Genomic DNA, 19,948 nt, shown 5'->3' with positions numbered 1-19,948 from the left:
ACTAGCCAAACGAGGGACGTGACCCAGGAATAAAGAAGATGTTATTTTATCTTTTCTGTCACCTGCATATGTCTCTCCTTTGAGTCATCTCTGAGTATATTCCACGGTTTTATCTTTCATCCTTGTCGTGAAAGCACTGTTATTGTTTAGTAAGCAAAATTAGGGTAGCTGAAGTTGATAGAGCCAATGGCTGACAAACAATGAGGTCAATATCTGTCCCATCCTGGAAAGATTGAGGTTACAGCAGGTGAAATTATCATTCTGTTTTGTTTTTATGGCTCTAATAGAATGCCACAGAGTCCCTGACCTCTTCTGCCAGTCATGTCTTACTCTAATAGCAACGTGTAACCTTTGACACTCAATTAAAATAGGAAATAAGGCAAAGAATGGGTCAATATGCATGTTTGGCCAATACAAGCCTTTGAAATAAATTCCAGGGGGCTTTCAAGGAAGCCGTAACTCTTATTCATTTGGCACACAGACGTTAAAGTTATGGTCAGTAAATTAAACAAAAAAAACATAGACACAAACAAACAAAAATAGCCTATACCAGTAATTTTCTTTCGGATTTTAAGATCTGTGTATTAAGGTATCTCTCAACTTAACAATTCACACACAAATTTTCTGATTACTGAGGGGAAGATAATGCTATCTGCTGGATAGGACAGGAGAGGTGCTTTGGGCAGAGAAGTTTGTTGACTTGAATAGCCAGATCTTTTTATTTAATGTGAATTTATTTTCTAAATAAAAGAGAACCAGAGTGTATTTTTTAAATCACATATTAGCATTGTTTTTAAGAATAGTTCGATATGTGAATGTCAGTGGAGGTGATAGGATTGGTGATCAGTTGGAGAGGTGTCCATGTTGGAGAAAACAGGTATACCAGAAGTCTGATATATACTGCAAACTGAAAATTCCAAGTAAAATAGTTTAGACAGGTTTTAACCTACACACAACACAAAGAAACATACCCACATTGCACACACATTGGAAGAGATCTGGAAAGACAGACATAAATATACATATAGCAGCAATCTATGGGTAGTAGGAATATGGTATCTTATTCTTAACTTCTAAATTATAAATTTACTGCTTCTGTAATAATAATAATAATACAAAAAATAATGTTGCAAATCATCTACTTTATTTAAAAAGTATAAATTACATTACTGATAATCTCCCATAATAACCTCTTACTTAAAATATTATCAATATTGTCTTTCTCACTCTCTCATCTCCAGCACTCATAGATCCATTAATTTCTGCCTATGTATGTTACTTGATGGCAAATGCTTCTGCTCTGCATGCCAGCTAAGACTAGTCTCATCTTCTCATATTCAAATAAAACTTTAGCCTGTTATTGCTTTAATATGAGTAAGGTACTACTGAGTTCTGCTAGTGTTTTACATAGACTTGGTATAGATCTGTGGAAAAATGAGATAGTCTTTAGTTTTTATTTTTGTGCAGTATTTGTGAGAGTATATTACAAATGTTATATTTTGTTTGTATAAAAAAGTAGATGCTTTCCTTCATTAAATATGCACTTATTTTTAAGTTTTTAAAAGATATGTAGAATTATTTTGTGGAAAGAGCTGGACTTGGTACATTTCTGAAAGATAGCTCTTTGTAAATTTTCTTTATTGTGTTAACGTAATGAAACTTTACATTTATTCTGGGGTCAGTTTTGGTGAATTATGTTTTCTTAAAAATATCATCAAATATATAGCATAGAATTTTTCAAAATATTTAAAATTTTTCGTATCTTGGATATATCCCTCATTTTACTAATTATTTAGTATAATCTCCATTATTTACTTGATTAGGATATTCCTAGTTATTCTTTTATTCATTTTGTTTTAATGAAACTACTTTTATTAGTTACATGTTTTCTATCTTGAGATTTTTATTCTCCAATAATTTATTACTTATTCTAATTTAGGGAGTACAAAGTTTTTATTTACCTGTAAGATCTACTTTATAACTTACTTTGTTTAGGTCTTTTATATTCTCACTTTTTTGACTACTCGATCTATCTTTGGCAGAGAGAAGGTATTAAAGCCTCCTATTATATTTGTGTTTCTGCCTATTTTGCCTCATATCTCTTATAGCTTCTGTTTTATGACAGCTTCTCCTATGCTGTTTGGTAGATAAATATTCATAACTGTCATGTCATCAAGGTAAGGTGTAACTTTTGGAATTATAACTTCCATCTTTTGCTTGTTTAACAGTTTTGTGGCTGAATTATACCTTGTTGTTACCAACTATGCATCCTCCCTTTTTTCACATACCTACTATATCCTTGACCTTCAACTCTTCTGAATGACTTTGCTTACATGTGTTTTGAACCTAGAATTCTATAGCAAGCAAAATTAACAATAAAAATGAGAGCAAATAAATACATTTTCAATCAAAAGATGCATGTATTACACATTACTGTATTCTTATTCTATCCTACCAAGTTTTGGAGAATGCTAAAAGAGGTTATTCACTATTTTTTTCTAGAAACTTAGATCTTTCGTGCTTATTACTCATGTTTTATATATTAACATGCAATAGAGTTCCCCAAACATGGTGCTATGCATTATCATATTTTTGATATTTAAGTATTCATGTTGTTGTATATATTGCCCCATGATCAATAAATTAGGGAAACACCATCAACTATAGCACTTTTTGGTAAAATCTTAAACTAAATGGCATGTGAATGGCCCTGAAAAATACTGTGATTAAAAGCAAATAAAAACTAAAAACTTGTTTGTTTAACTCATCATTCCTGATGTAATCACAGGACAATTATAGTGTTGTTTGTCCCTTCAAAAATGTATTCAATGAAATTAACTTAATCTGACTCATAAATGAAAACTTTAGCAGACTCATGACTCATCTATTAATTACCATTAAATGGTGATTCGATTGCCTTAGAGGTACTTTAGTCAAAAAACAGTTTCAATACATAAATTAGATTATCTATGCCAAGACATAAGTCTTCATTCTAACTGCAGTCAAAGCCTGTTTTACACTGAAGGAAAAGATACAGTTGATTGCCTTAAACTTAATGTTCTCCTGCCTCTCCTTTCCTCCGGATTCTGACCCCTCTATGATTCAGGGATGAGTGGAAGAGTAATAAGGGCATAGTAAAGGACTTAATGAAAAATCAGTTCATAGTTTTTGAGTCTGGCCGAGTTTACAGTTCTTGGTTGTGAGCATTTTTTTTTTTTTTTGTTAGTGAGAATCTCTGTAAAAGTTTATTTGACCCACTAAATTCCATGTAGTTACTTGAGACTTCTGTCGTCACTAGCTAACCCATAACCACATCCAGCTTCTTACTGCTAGCATCCCTGTGCCCAACGAGTTGACTTTTCTAGCCAGGACTCAAGACGGCTCCACCTTGACCTCTATCCTTTGTGGTCACATCCATTTACAGGAAACATTCATATACCCCTTGCCCTGATAAACTCTGAGTATGCCAGAGTATAATCCCAATATAGTCTTCTCTACGCTGCTGTCAATGTCACTTTCGTTTTCTTGAAAATGGGTCTGGAAGCCATCTTCAGGGTCTCCAGACTGCAGGGAGCATATTTTAAACTCTCTGGGAGTTCCGTAAAAGTCCTCTTCACTAGGCTTGTTGGCAAGGTCGCATACCCCACTGCCCTCACCGGTGAGTGTAAGGGTAGGAGAGGCAGTGTATTGTATGACTACAGGAAGTGATACAGCATGCAATTTATGTGAATGACTGACAGCTGGGAAAAAGGGTGTAATTCACAGAAAGTATCACACCCTCGGAAGCTGTATAGCATGAAAGCTTTGACAGTGGAGACTTACGGCATAGCAATTGCTCTCGCCAAAGTTATGTATTCACAAATCACCTCTTTCTTTATGCAGTTTATATAGTCATCCTTCAGTATCCATTGGGGATTGATTTCACGACCCTCATGGATAACAAAATCTGAGAATGCTCAAGTCCCTTATATAAAATGCTGTATTATTTTCATATAACCGACATACATCCTTCCATATACTTGAAATCATCTATAAATCACTTATAATATCTAACATAATGCCTACGCATCACTTCATTCATGCAGATTCAACCTAGTACTCTGTAAGCTGCTAATTTAACTTAAGCTTTTCTTTTCTTTTCTTTTTTTTTTTTTTTTGAATGGGGTCTCACTCTGTCACCCAGGCTATCTGGAACTACATGTGTGTGCCACCACACCCGGCTAATTTTTGTATTTTTTGTAGAGATAGGGTTTCTCCATGTTATGCAGGCTGGTCTCCAACTCCTGAGCTCAAGCGATCCACCCACCTCAGCCTCCCAAAGTGCTGGGATTACAGGTGTGAGTCACGTAGCTAACTTAAGTTTTGCTTTTTGGAACTGTATAAAATCTTTTTTTTTTTTTTTTCCTGAATATTTTCAATTGGTGGCTGGCTGAGTCCAAGGATATGAAACCCATGGATAGGGAGGGCTGACTGTATTCTTTAACTGAGTCAGAGGGTGCAAAAGTCTTGAAACTTGCTCTTATACATTTCCTGTGTTAAATTTCCATATGGAACTCTGTATCCCTCTCCCTTTAAGACCTGATATCTATTATGTTTGCATCTTAGTAAACAATAAGACAGAAAAAAAAAACATTTTAATGTCCTGTTAACCAAATATTTTCCAAAATTATTACAGAAACTAATTTTTCCCACATAATATTGACTAATTTTCTTGAATTAATGATAATCCACATAACAGAGTTTCAGTGACACCAACATGTAACCTGAGTTCAAACATAAGAGCCAAAATAACTATAGTTTTTGTCTGCCCAGAAGCAGCTTTCTGTTTTTCATTCTTTTGGAGAATTTTCCTTTCTTTTCATGTATCAGTGGCCTGTCTTCTGTCAGAAAATAAAAGCGGGCAAAAAACTCCCCAAATCAGGCCAAAGCATTTTTTTTCCACAGGATGTTTTTAGTAGATAGAACCAATTTTTCTCCTCCATAGCTTTCTTAAGAAAGAAGAATATGAATCTAGAGATGAGGACACCATATTTATCTCCACATGAAGAAAGTTTGTCTGCAGAATGAAGTCAATGTACAGAGGGAGTCAGAGCCAAGAAAGAATATTTTTTGAGTTCCTGGACATAGCTGAGTCTCACGAGACAAATATATCACCAAACTTGCTAGTTACATGAAAATCACATTCTGTTTTTTTCTTTCTCCCAAGATAGTTTGGGTTAGCTCTCTGTCTCACTTGCAACTACAAAAAATTTGACCAGAACACCCTAAATGTACCAACAATCCCTACTTAATTGTTTTCCTTTGGGAAATATTAGATAATTATTGTTTTTTGTTTGTTTGTTTGTTTTTGTTTACCCCCAGTAGCAAATTCACAGGCATATCACAGGCAAATACTAGGTGGTTCATCATTTTCCCCTAATCTGTCTCCTATTTCCTATGATCCTTAATACAAAGCCAGAAACTCTGTTAGATAACTTTGCTATGCTAATGCCAAATCTGACCTCAATATCTCTTACTCTTTGCAGAACATAATAAGGCAATATCAAAGTAATATTAAATCAGTTGGCTTAACTCAAAAGCATAATTTATATTTTGCAGTTTATGTCAATTCATGACTGCCACTAACTAAAGCTAATGAGGTTTGTACCTGAACTTCATATTTTAAAATGAGCAAGTATATTCAGTTCTAAAGGAATTATATACAAGTAACAGTTCCCACTGGAACCTTCTTTCTTATGCTTGTGATAGGCTTGGAATTATTTGCTAGTGTCTACTATTATTCTTAGTGATTGAGTTACATGCTTACTAAAATTAGAATATATTTCTAAATTCAGAAGAACATGCCTAGTCCACTTTAGGAACTTACTTGCTATTAAATTCTTCCCTGTGTTGGGTCAAAGGATGAGCAACCACGGGAAATCAAAGAATAAAAATAAGCATAAGACTGAACCAATTTAAAAAGCCATATTTTATCAAATCCCACTGCTATTAAATATTGTATAGTTTCCCATCCTCTAGTGAATTTCATCTTGATAAAAAAAATATACATCACTAATAGATTGGTATATGTGTGTGTGTACCGAAAATAGCACATAAGCTTTTCAAGAGTTAATTAAGACATATAAGTTTAAATAATTATCAGAAAAGGTAAGCATATGATGATCTTACTTTTTGAAATTCAGCCTCACTTCATCAAGTAATGACTATTATCACAATAAGTTGTCCCTTGGAAAAGATAGAAGAGAAATAGAAAGAGTATAATACAGCTAGACTAAACTACATATAGCACCTGCTAGAGTTGTGTAGTATGGAAGTTTTGGTGGGTAGAGACCCACTGAAGAGAAATAGTTCTCTCCAAGGAAACATATTCACAAATCTTTCTCATGACACTTTATAATCTCTAAGTAAGTTAACCTGTTAAAAATCTTCTTTTAACTAAGTAGGTAGAACACTGATCAACTGCATTTCATAATTTTAAATGGCCACACTGTTTGGTATATAAGATTGGATGGTTATTAACATAAATATATCAACATAAAGAGTAAAATTGGAAAATTTAGTTTTATTTTAATTTAAGGGATTTTTCTGAAAATCAAAATCAGTTCATTCTTTGAGACTTAATATAGATCTCTTTTTTGGCAGATCAACAAATGATGAAAGTAAAAGACAGTGAACAGAGATTTCCTATGGGAATTTAACCACATAGTTATTAGTGATGGGAAATTCATGTCTAGCTCAAAGATTCACGTATTCATAGGACTTTAGAGCTAAAGAAAATATGTAATCACCAAATCCTACTCCTTTAGTTTACAAATGGAAAAATGAAACTCAGAAAGTTGAAGAGATTTGCTCAATGTCATACAAGGAGATACTAATAAATCTATACATGAAATTTAGTTTGTAGCCTTTTTCTATAAAATCATGAACTTGCATATCTCTCAATTACTTTAAAGGCCTCAAAAATCCTACTCTTCCATCTTCATCTTCTCTAAAGTGCTAAAATCAGAATCTTCAGGCTGGCAATGAGGCACACAAGGACAATTAATCCCACATAATCACTGTGTACCATGTAAATAATCAGGTGTCATTTTCTCAACTAAATTCCCTAATATAATAATCAAAACAAAAATTTCAAAGCATGTGTTTGTCTTTTGAAAAGTTAAATATCTTGTATAAGTATTATAAAGACACTTCTTAATGGGAAAATAACTTTAAAAAGTTATGATCTAGTATGTAATAATTTTATAATAAAAGCATGCATTAAATATTATAAAAGCTGAAAGATTTTAAGTTTAGGGTATGTGCACTTATCACCTTTAAATTTATAACTTCCAAAATAAATTCATTTGTCTTTGATTGAATTAAAGTAGAACGGTTTATTTTGATCATTAAACTTTCATGTGATTTACAACTTCTTGGCAACAAACAGGCAATTTTTATTATCTAAAAGCCATAAAATACTACTACCTCAGAAATTATTGCTTGTCCATCTCCATATTACAGCAAGGATTCTGGAGGACAAGAAAAGCACCCCAGTTTATTGAAGATTACCCGACTCCAATGGTGGTATCACTATCAGAAGTCATCTCTTGAGTTTCAGCTTGCTGTACTTTCTACCACTTGTTACTGGAGCATACCTTCAACTCCAATAAATGGACCTTTTGTTTTCTCTGATATTTAGCTTTACTTTATATTAAGGACATCCTTTAATCTGTGAAGCAACTGTCAATAGCTACACACAAAAATTCTTAACTCTTCTTTACCTCAGGTATGGAAGAAATAGAGATTGAGGTGACAGCCTGCAGTAGACAGCACAAAGGATCATGAGGAATCAAGTGGGATTATTTCCATAGCCATTTGCTACTCTCAGCTTAGAGGACTCTTATATCATGTTGGGTGCTTCCTTCTAAGGGCTGGCATCAATTGAGAGAAGAATCGGGGCAAAGAATGCAGCATCCTCAGTTGAGGTCAGGAATACTGAAAGGAGATATTAATGGATTGAATGTCAAAATGTCATGGTGGATGTCTTTCCAAGTATTTAACAGAGGAAGCAATTTGCAAGCTGCACAACCTGATTTCTAAATTCTAGCAGTTTCTCCTTCCACTCAGGATCCTGACTGCTCAAAATTAAATTACAATAAATGCAATGTGTTAAGTTGTCCCTGAACTATCGGAATCAGATAAGAGGTGTGCAGCATTGTGGGGAGATCACATAAGATTGTGATAACTCAAATGCTCAATTTGTCAAATGGCTCCTTCTGTTGGTACAGAGAGCTGAAGCATTTTCATGAGCTTCAGATCAAGATCTTGAGCAAATGCTAGAAATAACTATTTTGCTTTGTGGGTGAACAAAGATAAATGTGTTCTGAATTATGAGGACGAAAAACTAGGTGTGATTAAGCTTACATATTTCCAATGCATGTTTCTTCAGGAATAAAACTACATAAACATTTTATTTTCCTCCAGTTCTCATTATTCTGCACACTATTTTCCGTCCTGGTAAAAGTAACAGCAATAGCACTTTGCATTTATATAGCACCATTTGTCCAAAAACTCACAGTAATATTATGGATAGAAATAGTTTAATTTATTCTTACAGTGCATTTTTATGTAAATAAAGGGTTATATTTCATTTTACCTTTTTTGTTTGTTTGTTGTAGATATAGAATAAATTAAAATCCAATTGGCAAACTTTTGTAGAGAACATTATGTAATAACTGAAAACCGCTTCCCTATTCACCATTACACTTCCATCAAAGACAGGGATTTGGCAAATACTTTGGCAAAAAATATCACAATAGAAGTTTAAAAATACTCCCCCACCTGCATTTGAGCCATTAGCTTACATGCAGCTTTTCCTACCAAGACACCAAGTCTGTCTTGCAACACTCTTTTTGCTTGAAGAAATGCAAATCTCTGCGAAGAATTAATTATATTAAAATTTTAATGTCATTTAAGACAGGATTTTGAACAAAAATGAACCTTGATCCTCAACTCAAAAAAATGCATACTCAATCATTAAATTATAAGCCAAGCCCAGAGCCACTTTGTATAAGCAATGGGCTTTCAAATAATGGTCAAGTGCTGTAAAGTCATTTAAAATTAAATGTTTTATAGGCACGTGTTATAATAGAAATACTGCAAACTAGATGAAACTGAGTATATAAAACAGTGGAAAGGGCTTAGGACTCTTCTCAGAATAACTTATGAGAGGAAAATGGTTACATAATTCAGGAAATATATCAGGATCATTAACATCATGATCAAGGACTCAAGAAATAATTAGGCTTCTGACAATCAGAATCCTGGACAGATTAACAAGTCCAGTAAATATTCCTCAAACAGTGATTTGTCTCTATCATTGAACTTTCAATGGCACCAGAAGTAACCAGCTTTCCTCCTTCAGCATGAAACTCTTCAGAAAGTTATTTCCCTCTCAGCAACAGTGATCGATTAAATGTGGACTGGACTTCTAATATATGTATCACATATTTTCTGACTTGAAAGCCTGTGTTCAGTCTCTCCAGAGATGTTTTAATTTTCCTCCTAGCTCTCTTCCATGCTATTTGTCATTTTTGTTTCCTACATTTTCTAATGTGAGGAAAAAAATTTGAAATTCTAAAAAAATCCTGTTTTACAAAAAAATTAATAAGATAGCCAACCTCAAGACCTTATGGAACACTGAAAAATGTCTACATTAAAAAGTCATGCTTTAAGTGATTTTGAGAAATCTGAAGTACAGGAAGAAGAGAAATACAAAGAAATAAAAAAATTGCTACCATTAGGTATCATAGTAACCTTTATTCAAGTGCACTAACAAGTATAAAAGGAGTAGTAGTAAATAATGCTATGAACCCCCAAAACATAGATAAAAACGAGTTAAAAGAAAAATGCCACTGTATGTGTATGAGTGTATGTGTATCTATATGAATAGCACCATTACGTTTTGTCATTGAGTTCAAACTCCATTTCAAATAATGTTATGATATGAGTGGACTGAGAAACTTCTCCTAAATAGGTATTTATAATGTAGAGAGTGATTCTTAAAGTTTTAGTTTGTGGAAACATACGTTATCCAAAGCCTCAGAGAGCACAAGTACTTAGGTGACTAGGTAAAAGCAATGATGGTCTATAATGTTTCATGGAGAGTGCCAGGAGACATGCATTCAAAATGAAGGATTAACATCCCAGAGTCTGAAAAACAGCTAAAGCAGTTCTAAGAGGGAACTTTACAAAGCTTAATGCGTAATCAACAAGTTAGAAAGATCTCAACTTAACAACTTAACATCCCTAAAAGAACGAAAGAAATCATCTCTAAAACTAGCAGAAGACAAGAAAAAGATGAAATCAGAGCTGAGCTGAAAGAAATTGATATGTGAAAAACCATGCAAAAGATCAATGAATACAGGAGGGTTTTTTTGAAAGAATAAATAACATAGATAGACCACTAAGTAGACTAAAAAAAGAAAAAGAGAGAGAAGATACAAATGAAAACAATCAGACATAACAAAAGGAATGTTACCGCTGACCCCAAAGAAGTAAAAAAAAAATCCCTCAGAGACTACTATGGACACCTCTATGCACACAAGCTAGAAAACTTAAAAGGAATGCATAAATTCCTGGAAACGCAATCTCCCAATATTGAACTCCTCAAAATATTATACCATGAAGAGCCCAATAACGAGTTCCAAAACTGAATCAGTAATAAAAAGCCTACCAACAACAACAAAAAAGGCCAGGACCATAGCCAAATTCTACCAGATGTATAATGAAGAGCTGGTACCATTGCCACTGTAACTATTCCAATAAATTGAGGAGGAGGGACTTCTCCCTAACTCATTCTATGAGGTCACCATCATCCTGATACCAAAACATGGCAGAGACACAACAAAAAAAAGAAAACTTCAGACTAATCTTCTTGATGAACATAGAGGCAAAAATCCTCAACAAAGTACTAGCAAATCCAATCCAGCAGCATATCAAAAACGAATCCATCACAATCAAGTAGGCTTTTTTCCCTGGGAGGCAAGTTTAGTTCAGCATACTCAAATCACATAACCAGAAGTAAAAACAAAAACCACATGATCATTTCAAGATACAAAAAAGGCTTTGATAAAATTCAACATCCTTTCATATTAAAAACTCTCAACAAATTAGGCATTGGAGAAACATACTTTAAAATAATAAGAGCCATCTATGACAAACCCACAACCAACATCACTGAATAGGAAAAAGCTGGCAGCATGCCCCTTAAAAACCAGCACAAGACAAGCATGCCTTCTCTCACCTCTCCTATTCAACATAGTCATAATCGAGCAATAAGGCAAGAGAAATAAAATAAAGGCATCCAAATAGAAAGAGAGAAAGTCAGACTATCACTGTTGTAGGTTATATGATTCTATATCTAGGAAATCCCATAGTCTCAACTCAAAAGTTCTTGATCTGATAAATAGCTTTAGTCATGTTTCAGGATACAAAATCAATGTACAAAAATAAGTAGCATTCCTATACACAAGCAATATCCAAGGTGAGAGCCAAATCAAGAATGCAATCCCATTTACAATTGCCACAAAAAAATAAAATACCAAAGAGTTCAACCATTGTGGAAAACCGTGGTGATTCCTCAAGGATCTAGAACTAGAAATACAATTTGACCCAGCCATTCTATTACTGGGTGTATACCCAAAGGATTATAAATCATGCTGCTATAAAGACACATGCACACATATGTTTATTGCGGCACTATTCACAATAGCAAAGACTTGGAACCAACCCAAATGTCCATCAGTGACAGACTGGATTAAGAAAATGTGGCACATATACACCATGGAATACTATGCAGCCATAAAAAAGGATGAGTTCATGTCCTTTGTAGGGACATGGATGCAGCTGGAAACCATCATTCTCAGCAAACTATCGCAAGAACAGAAAACCAAACACCGCATGTTCTCACTCATAGGTGGGAATTGAACAATGAGATCACTTGGACACAGGAAGGGGAGCATCACACACCAGGGCCTATTGTGGGGAGGGGCAAGCAGGGAGGGATAGCATTAGGAGATATATGTAATGTAAATGACGAGTTAATGGGTGCAGCACACCAATACGGCACATGCATACATATGTAACAAACCTGCACGTTGTGCACATGTACCCTAGAACTTAAAGTATAATTAAAAAAAAATTGTTCTGGAAAAAAATAAATAAAAATAAAATACCTAAGAATAGAGCTAACCACAAAGATGAAAGATCTCTACAGTAAGAATTACAAAACACTGCTCAAAAAAGTCAGAGATGACGTGACAGAAATGAATGGAAAACATGCCATGCCCATGGATAGGAAGAATCAATATTGTTAAAGTAGCCGTATTGCCCAAAGCAATTTACAAATTCAGTGCTATACCTATGAATCTACCATTGACATTTTTCACAGAATTATAAAAATCTACTTTAGAATTCATGTGAAACCAAAAAAAAAGAGCTCAAATAGCCAAGACAATCCTAAGCCAAAAGAACAAAGCTGGAGGCATCATGCTACCCAAATTCAAACTATATTACAGGTCTATAGTAACCAAAACAGCATAGTAATGGTACAAAAATAGACACATAGACCAAGGAAACAGGATAGAGAACCCAGAAATAATGCTGCACAGCTAAAACAATCTGATCTTTGACAAAGCTGACAAAAACAAGCAATGGGGAAAGGACTCCCTATTTAGTAAATGGTTCTGGTATAACTGGCTAACTGTATGCAGAAGATTGAAGCTGGACCCCTTCCTTATACCATATATAAAAATCAACTCAACATGGATTAAAGACTTAAATGTAAAACCCAAAACTATAAAAACTCTGGAAGACAACCTAGGAAATACCATTCAGGGCATAAGCACAAACAAAGAGTTAATGATGAAAATGCCAAAAGCAATTGCAACAAAGTTCAAAACTGAAAAATGGGATCTAATTAAAAAGCTTCTGCACAACAACAACAAAAGAAGTTATCAACAGAGTAAACAGATAACCTCCAGAATGGGAGAAATTTTTACAAACTATGCATTTGACAAAAGTCTAATATCTGACATCTATAAGGAATTAACCAAATTTACAAGAAAAAGCAAACAGCCCCATTAAAACGTAGGCAAAGGACATGAACAGGCACTTCTCAAAAGAAGACATACATGTGGCCAATGGTAATATGAAAAAAAGCTTAAAATCACTGATCATTAGAGAATTGCAAATCAAAACCTCATTGATACACCATCTCACAACCTATCAGAATGGCTATTATTATAAAGTCAAAAAATAACATGTTGGTGGGTTGCAGAGCAAATGGAACGCGTATACACTGCTGGTGGGAATGTATAATTAGTTCTGCCATTGTGGAAAACAGTTTGGCAATTTCGCAAGAAACTTAAAACAGAATTACCCTTCAACCCCGCAATCCCATTATTCGGTATATACTCAAAGGAATACAAATCATTCTACCATAAAGACACAAGCATGTATATGTTTATTACAATCCTATTCACAGTAGCAAAGACATGGAATCAACCTAAGTGCACATCAACAATAGACTGGATAAAGAAAATGTGATATAAATACACCATAAAATATCACACAGCCATAAAAAAGGATGAGATTATGTCCTTTGCAGCAACATGGATGGAGATGGAGCCATTATCTTAAGCAAACCAATGCAAGAACAAAAGCCAAATACAAGATGTTCTCATGTCTAAGCTAAACTTTTTACACACAATTGAATTGTGGATTACAGAAGAAAAAAGTCAGGATATATAACTCGATTTTAATGTTCTCTCTCAAGTCACTTGACAAAATATCTGAGCCCAATATTTGTCAATAAAACCACTGCATGCACAACCACACGATAGGCAGTTTCTGTTTCTCAGAATGTCTGTTTCTCAGAGTCTGTTCAACCTGGTTCAGAACTGGTTTCCTCTCTGTGTGGTACTGCCCCTTGAGACTTTATAAACCGAGCTCAAAATTAACTCTTCTATCCAGTTGGCATTTTTCTACTTGACCAATTATTAATTTCCAAAGTGCAAAAAACCCTTTAAGTTTGATTAAGAAATTAAGTGAATTTAAAAACCCATTTATTCACTTAATATTTCACTTGATCCTTAAAACACTAGGAATTTGGTAAAAAAATAGATAACTGGAATTAGTTAGGATTAGATAATTTGCCAAAGCTATTAAGTGTTGGTACTGGAGTTTGAATCCCAGAACCTGAATTATTAACCATTCTGCTCTATTACTCCAGCTTGTCTATTAATTGTTTGACCTTACAAAATCACAGGTGGGAAAATATGGTCACTAAGCTCTCACACATTCTGTTTTTGAGGATTATCTGATTATATTAGGGAGGAATAGATCTTGGCTTCTTAAAGCAATAGTTAATTCTGTGATACAAAATGTTTATTTTCAAAAGCAATCTTTAGAGGTAGGCCTCAATGGCTGCTCTTAATCTTAACTCATTCTACTGTATAACCAGAATAACAACTCAAATAGATTCCACTCTAAAAGCAGTGACTCTTAAACAGATTTTAGTAAAAGTTATTAAAAGGCAAGGATTACAGGGTGTCATCAAATGACCAGTGACCGTTACTTATCACATTCTCCAAATTATCTTCCTCACTGCCCTCTTTTTACTCAGAATCCTCATAAGTTCTTTTCTCTTATTCCTCAGCCTTTATTAACATCTTCTACTCTCAAGAATTCCACTCTTTAGCTGAAACGTTTTCTTTCCAATGTTCTCCCATTCTCTCAAACTAAATTCTTCCCATCATCCTTCCAGGTTTTTGTAAGCATTTAATCAGAAATGTATCCTCCCTAGAAAAATGGGGATGTTCTAAGCAAGAGAATTGAGGGTTATAAAAAGTGTACACACACACACACAAACACACACACAATGATGTAAGTTTCCCAGTAGCAATATTTGATAGATTTCTTGTCTTTGGGAAATTAGCAAAGAAAAAAAATGTTCTGGTTAAATATCTGCACACTTCCATGTTCATAATTTTGTTAAATCAAGGAGGCCAGTGAATGCAGAAATAAAGTTTGTATTTTTTTGCAAAAAAAATAAAATTCTTGCTACACAAAGTAGCTGCTGTTTGTGGACTTAGGTCTATATTTAGGTGTTAAAGGAAGTGACTAGACCAATATTAAAGGAGGATACTGATGAATTTATAGTAGATAATAATGTAAAATAACTCATTGAGGTCATCAAGGCATAAAAGAAGGATTGAGGAGAAGACCCGACTTGCTTTTAATAATAATGATAGCCACAAAAAATACTATGCCCTTGAAAAAAGTATTATTCTTTTTAAGCTACTCTACATATTGCCTTTAATTGTAACTTATTTTGTAACGTGTATTAAAGACTGAGACTTTCCATATTGAAATTTTTTTGTTCCTCATTGCTTTACCTCATTTGAGAGAATATGAAAAATTTGGCTTTCCCTATAATGGTTAATCTGACTGTTACAGGGAAACATGACACAAACAATAGCTAAAATTTTTAAGCAAGCCTGTGAAATTGAAGGTAATGAATGTGAGGTAATAATGGAACATTTCTGTTAATGATTGTCACTGATTATTATTTAAAGTGTATTATAATCTTTTAAAAATCACTTTATTGAGTATGATTGACATACAGATAGCTGTATAGATTTAATATATAGAAGCTGATGAATTTGGAGCTAAGTATAAACCCAGAAAACCATCGCCACAGTCAAGGCCCTGAAGATGCCCATCAACATCAAAAGTTTCCTCCTGCCCTCTTTGTGTTATTCTTAGTTTTTATTTTGGGTAGTGGGGGTGGTAAGAACACTTAACATAAGATATATCCTGTCATTAATTTGTTAAGTATATATTACAGTATTGTTAGCTATAGGTACTATACCAAATAGTCGACCTCCAGAATTTACTTATCTCATATAACTGAGACTTTGTACCCTTTGACTAGCACATCCCTATTTTCTACCCCCATAACCTGGGCAACCACCTTTCTACTGTCTGCTTCTATGAGCTTGACTACTCAAGATTTTCTGTGTAAGTGGGAACATGCAGTATTTGTCTTTCTGTGTCTGGCTTATTTCACTTTACTTGTCCTCCAGGTTCATCCAAGGTTGATGTAAATAAACGCCAGGATTTCTTTCATTTTAAAGCTCAGTAATATTCCCTTGTATGCATATACCCATTCTTTAATTCATTAATTAATTGACATTTAAGTTGCTTTAATATCAGGGATATAGTAAGTAATGCTGCAATAAACATGGGAGTTCAAATATCCCTTAGAAAGCCTGATTTCAATTATTTTGGATATATACCTTTCTTTCGTTTTTGTTTCCTTTTTTTTTTTTTTTTTTTTTGAGACAGAGTCTCCCTCTATCACCCAGGCTGGAGTGCAGTGGTGCGATCTTGGCTCACTGAAACCTCCGCCTCCCTGGTTTAACCAATTCTCCTGCCTCAGCCTTCCAAGTAGCTGGGACTACAGGTGTGTGCCACCACACCCAGCCAATTTTTTTGTATTTTTAGTAGAGATGGAGTTTCACCATGTTAGTGAGGATGGTCATGATCTCCTGACCTTGTGATCCACCCTCCTTGGCCTCCCAAAGTGCTGGTATTACAGGCGTGAGCCACCGCGCCCAGCCTAATTTTAATTTCTTAAGGAAACTCCATTCTGTTTTTCATAGCAGATGCACCATGTTACATTTCTACCAACACTGTAAAGAGGTTCCCTTTTATTCCACATCCTTGTAAACTCTTGTTTTTGTTTTTGTTTTATAATAGCCATCCTAACAGATATGAAGTGATATCTCATTGTGGTCTTGAATTTTCATTTCCTGATGATTAATGATGATGAGCATCTTTTTATGTATCAGTTGGTCATTTGTATGTCTTCTTTGGAGAAATGTCAATTCAGCTTCTTTGCCCATTTTTTAATCGGACTATTATTATTATCATTATTACTTGCTAAAGAGTTGAATAAGCTCCTTATATATTTTGAGTATTAACCTTTTAACAGATACATGATTTCCATTTTTTTCCCATTTCATAGGTTAATTTTTCATTTTATTGATTGTTTCTTTTGCTGTACAGAAGCTTTTCAGTTTGGTATAATCCCACTTGCCTATTTTTGCTTTTGTTGCCTTTGTTTTTGGGATCATATTCAAGAAATCATTGCAAAGACCAGTTTCAAGAAGGTTTTCCCCTATGTTTTCTTCTAGGAGTTTTATTCAAGTTTTATATTTAAGTCGTTAATACCCTTTAAGTTGACTTTTGTGTATGGTATAAGATATGGATCCAATTCCATTCTTTTGCATATGGACAGTCAGTTTCCCCAACCCTATTTGTTGAAGAAAGTGTTCTTTCTCTATTGTTTATTCTTGACATCTTTGTTGACGATCAACTAATCATATGTGAGTTTGTTTATTCTATTCCATTGGTCTATATGGGTGTCTTCATGCCAGTACTATGCTGTTTTGATTACTATTGCTTTGTAATATATTTTGAAATCAGGAAATGTAATGCCTCAAGCTTTGTTTTTGCTCAAAATTGTTTTGGCTATTCAAGGCCTTTTTTTGGTCCAAAATGTTTTCTCTATTTGTATGAAAAATGTCATTGGGAATTTGATAGAAATTGTGTTGAATCTGTAGATTGCTTTAGAAAGTATGGACATTTTAACAATCTTAATTCTTCCAGTTCATAAACACAGAATGCCTCTCTGTATTATTCATGTCTGCTTGAATGTTGTTTACCAATATTATATAATTTTCAATGTACAAGTCCTTGCCTTTTTGGTTACATTTATTTCTAAGTATTTTATTATTTTTTGACATCATTGTAAATGAGGTCATTTTATTAATTTCTTTTTCATTATTAAAGTATAGAAAGGCAACTGATACTTGTGTGTTAATTTTAAACCCTGTGAGTTTACTGAATTCATTTTTAGTTCTAACAGTTTTTTTGTGTGTGGAGGCTTTAGGGTTTTCTATATATAAAATTATGTCATCTACAAGCAGATAATTTTACTTCATTTTTTTTTCAATTTAATGTATTTTATTTTATTTTCTTGCCTAACTACTGTCTGGGACATTCAGTAGTATATTGAATAAATGTAGCAAGAGTGGATATTTTCACCTTATTCTTGATCTTAGAGGAAAAGCTTTAAATTCTTTGCCTTTGAAAAAATTTAAAATTTTTAAAATATTAAATTTTTTGTTTTACTTTTGAGTATAATGTCAGTGATGAGTTTTTCATACATTACCTTTGTGTTATTGAGGTAAGTCTCCTTTATATCTAATTTGTTGAGAGATCTTATTATAAAAGGGTTGGATTTTATCAAGTGCTTTTTCTGCATTTACCTAGATGATCATGTGATTTTCTCCTTTATTCTATTTGTAATACACTTTTAATCAGACTTCAATTTCTTTATATTTTTATTCTTCTCTCTCCCCAGTTTTTGTTAATCCTTAAAATCAAAATGTATATATTTGTATCATATTTGGTAAAATTCACATAATTGTTTCATTTAAACAATTTTTAAATCCTTATTAATTAAAATGAGTTCTCCTTCAGTCAAGATCATAAAAGAAATCAGTGTAGTGTGCTGTCATAAAAAAAAATGAGATAGCTCTGTATCATACAATGAAGAAAAATAAAAGGATCTCCATTTTCTTTCCAGCCATTATTTTATTTTCTTGTTCTAGTTTTGAGATTATCCATTAAATTTTTAAAAAGTGGATATTTTACCAAAGGGTGATATTTTTTCTTTATAACAGAGAGATAATAATAAGAGAATGGTAGAAGGGCATGTCAATCCAAAGCCAACATCATACTTAGTGGTAAAAAATTAGAAGCATTCTCACAACACAACAAGCATATTTAATGCTATTATTTAATGATGTTTATTTGGTACCATTCAAGCAATTGAAAAAAGACATAAAATAGAAGACATAAAAATTGGATGGAAGAAATAAAATGGCCATTTTTGCATATGACATGATTATATTAGGAAAACTCAAGGAATGTTAGTGTAATTATAAACATCAAGTTCTTTCAATAAGTTGAGTGATTACAAAATTAATATATACTAAGTAGTCTTTATATTTAAAAACAATTTCCTTCTGGAAATATATTAAAAAGAAAAACTGCTTGAAATTTTTAACTAGGAAAATATTATTTCCAAGAAATTAAGTTTAACAATATACAGAATATATATTTAAATTTTTTTAAACTTCTGAGAGCAAAAAAGTGGACTTTAAAAATATAGCTAAAATCTTAAATGGAATTATTATCACTGTATGAACATGTCAGCTTTTCCTAAGTTATTCTATAAATTTCACAAGACTCAAATTAAACACATATTTTTTTATAATTAGACAAATAGATTTTAATACGTACATGGAAAAAAGTATTGAAAGAAGTCTTACTAGAAAAATTCTGAAAAAAAATGAGTATTAAAGAATGGTTTCCCAAATACGAAAATGTTTTGAATGCTATAGCAATTAAAATGATGTGGTACTGGTACTGGGAAAAAATCAAGGAAACGTTGCAGAAAAAATATAGCAAATACAAGCAAGAATTCAAATTCTTGTAGAAATTTTGACTTTATGAATATGACTTCTCATAATGTTAGTATAGCAATGTTTAACTATACACAGGTAAAGAACATTTGTATCTTTCTGGAAGAGTGTAGACTTAAACTACTATAGGATCAATTGCAGCAATAATTACATAAATTAGCATGCACAAAACACTTACCTTAGCAATTCCACATTTTGAAATATTTATATGTGTAAAATTCCATATGTGTAATACAGTATTAATGTGAGAATCTTTTTATTGTAGCAATGTTCATAGTAGCAACATACTAGAAACTAAAGAAATACTTAAAGTATATGTCATCTATTAAATATAATAGTATGCTATC

The sequence above is a fragment of the Theropithecus gelada genome, chromosome 15, assembly GCF_003255815.1.
Source record: "Theropithecus gelada isolate Dixy chromosome 15, Tgel_1.0, whole genome shotgun sequence".
NCBI lineage: Eukaryota > Metazoa > Chordata > Mammalia > Primates > Cercopithecidae > Theropithecus > Theropithecus gelada.
This window is presented reverse-complemented; position numbering follows the sequence as displayed.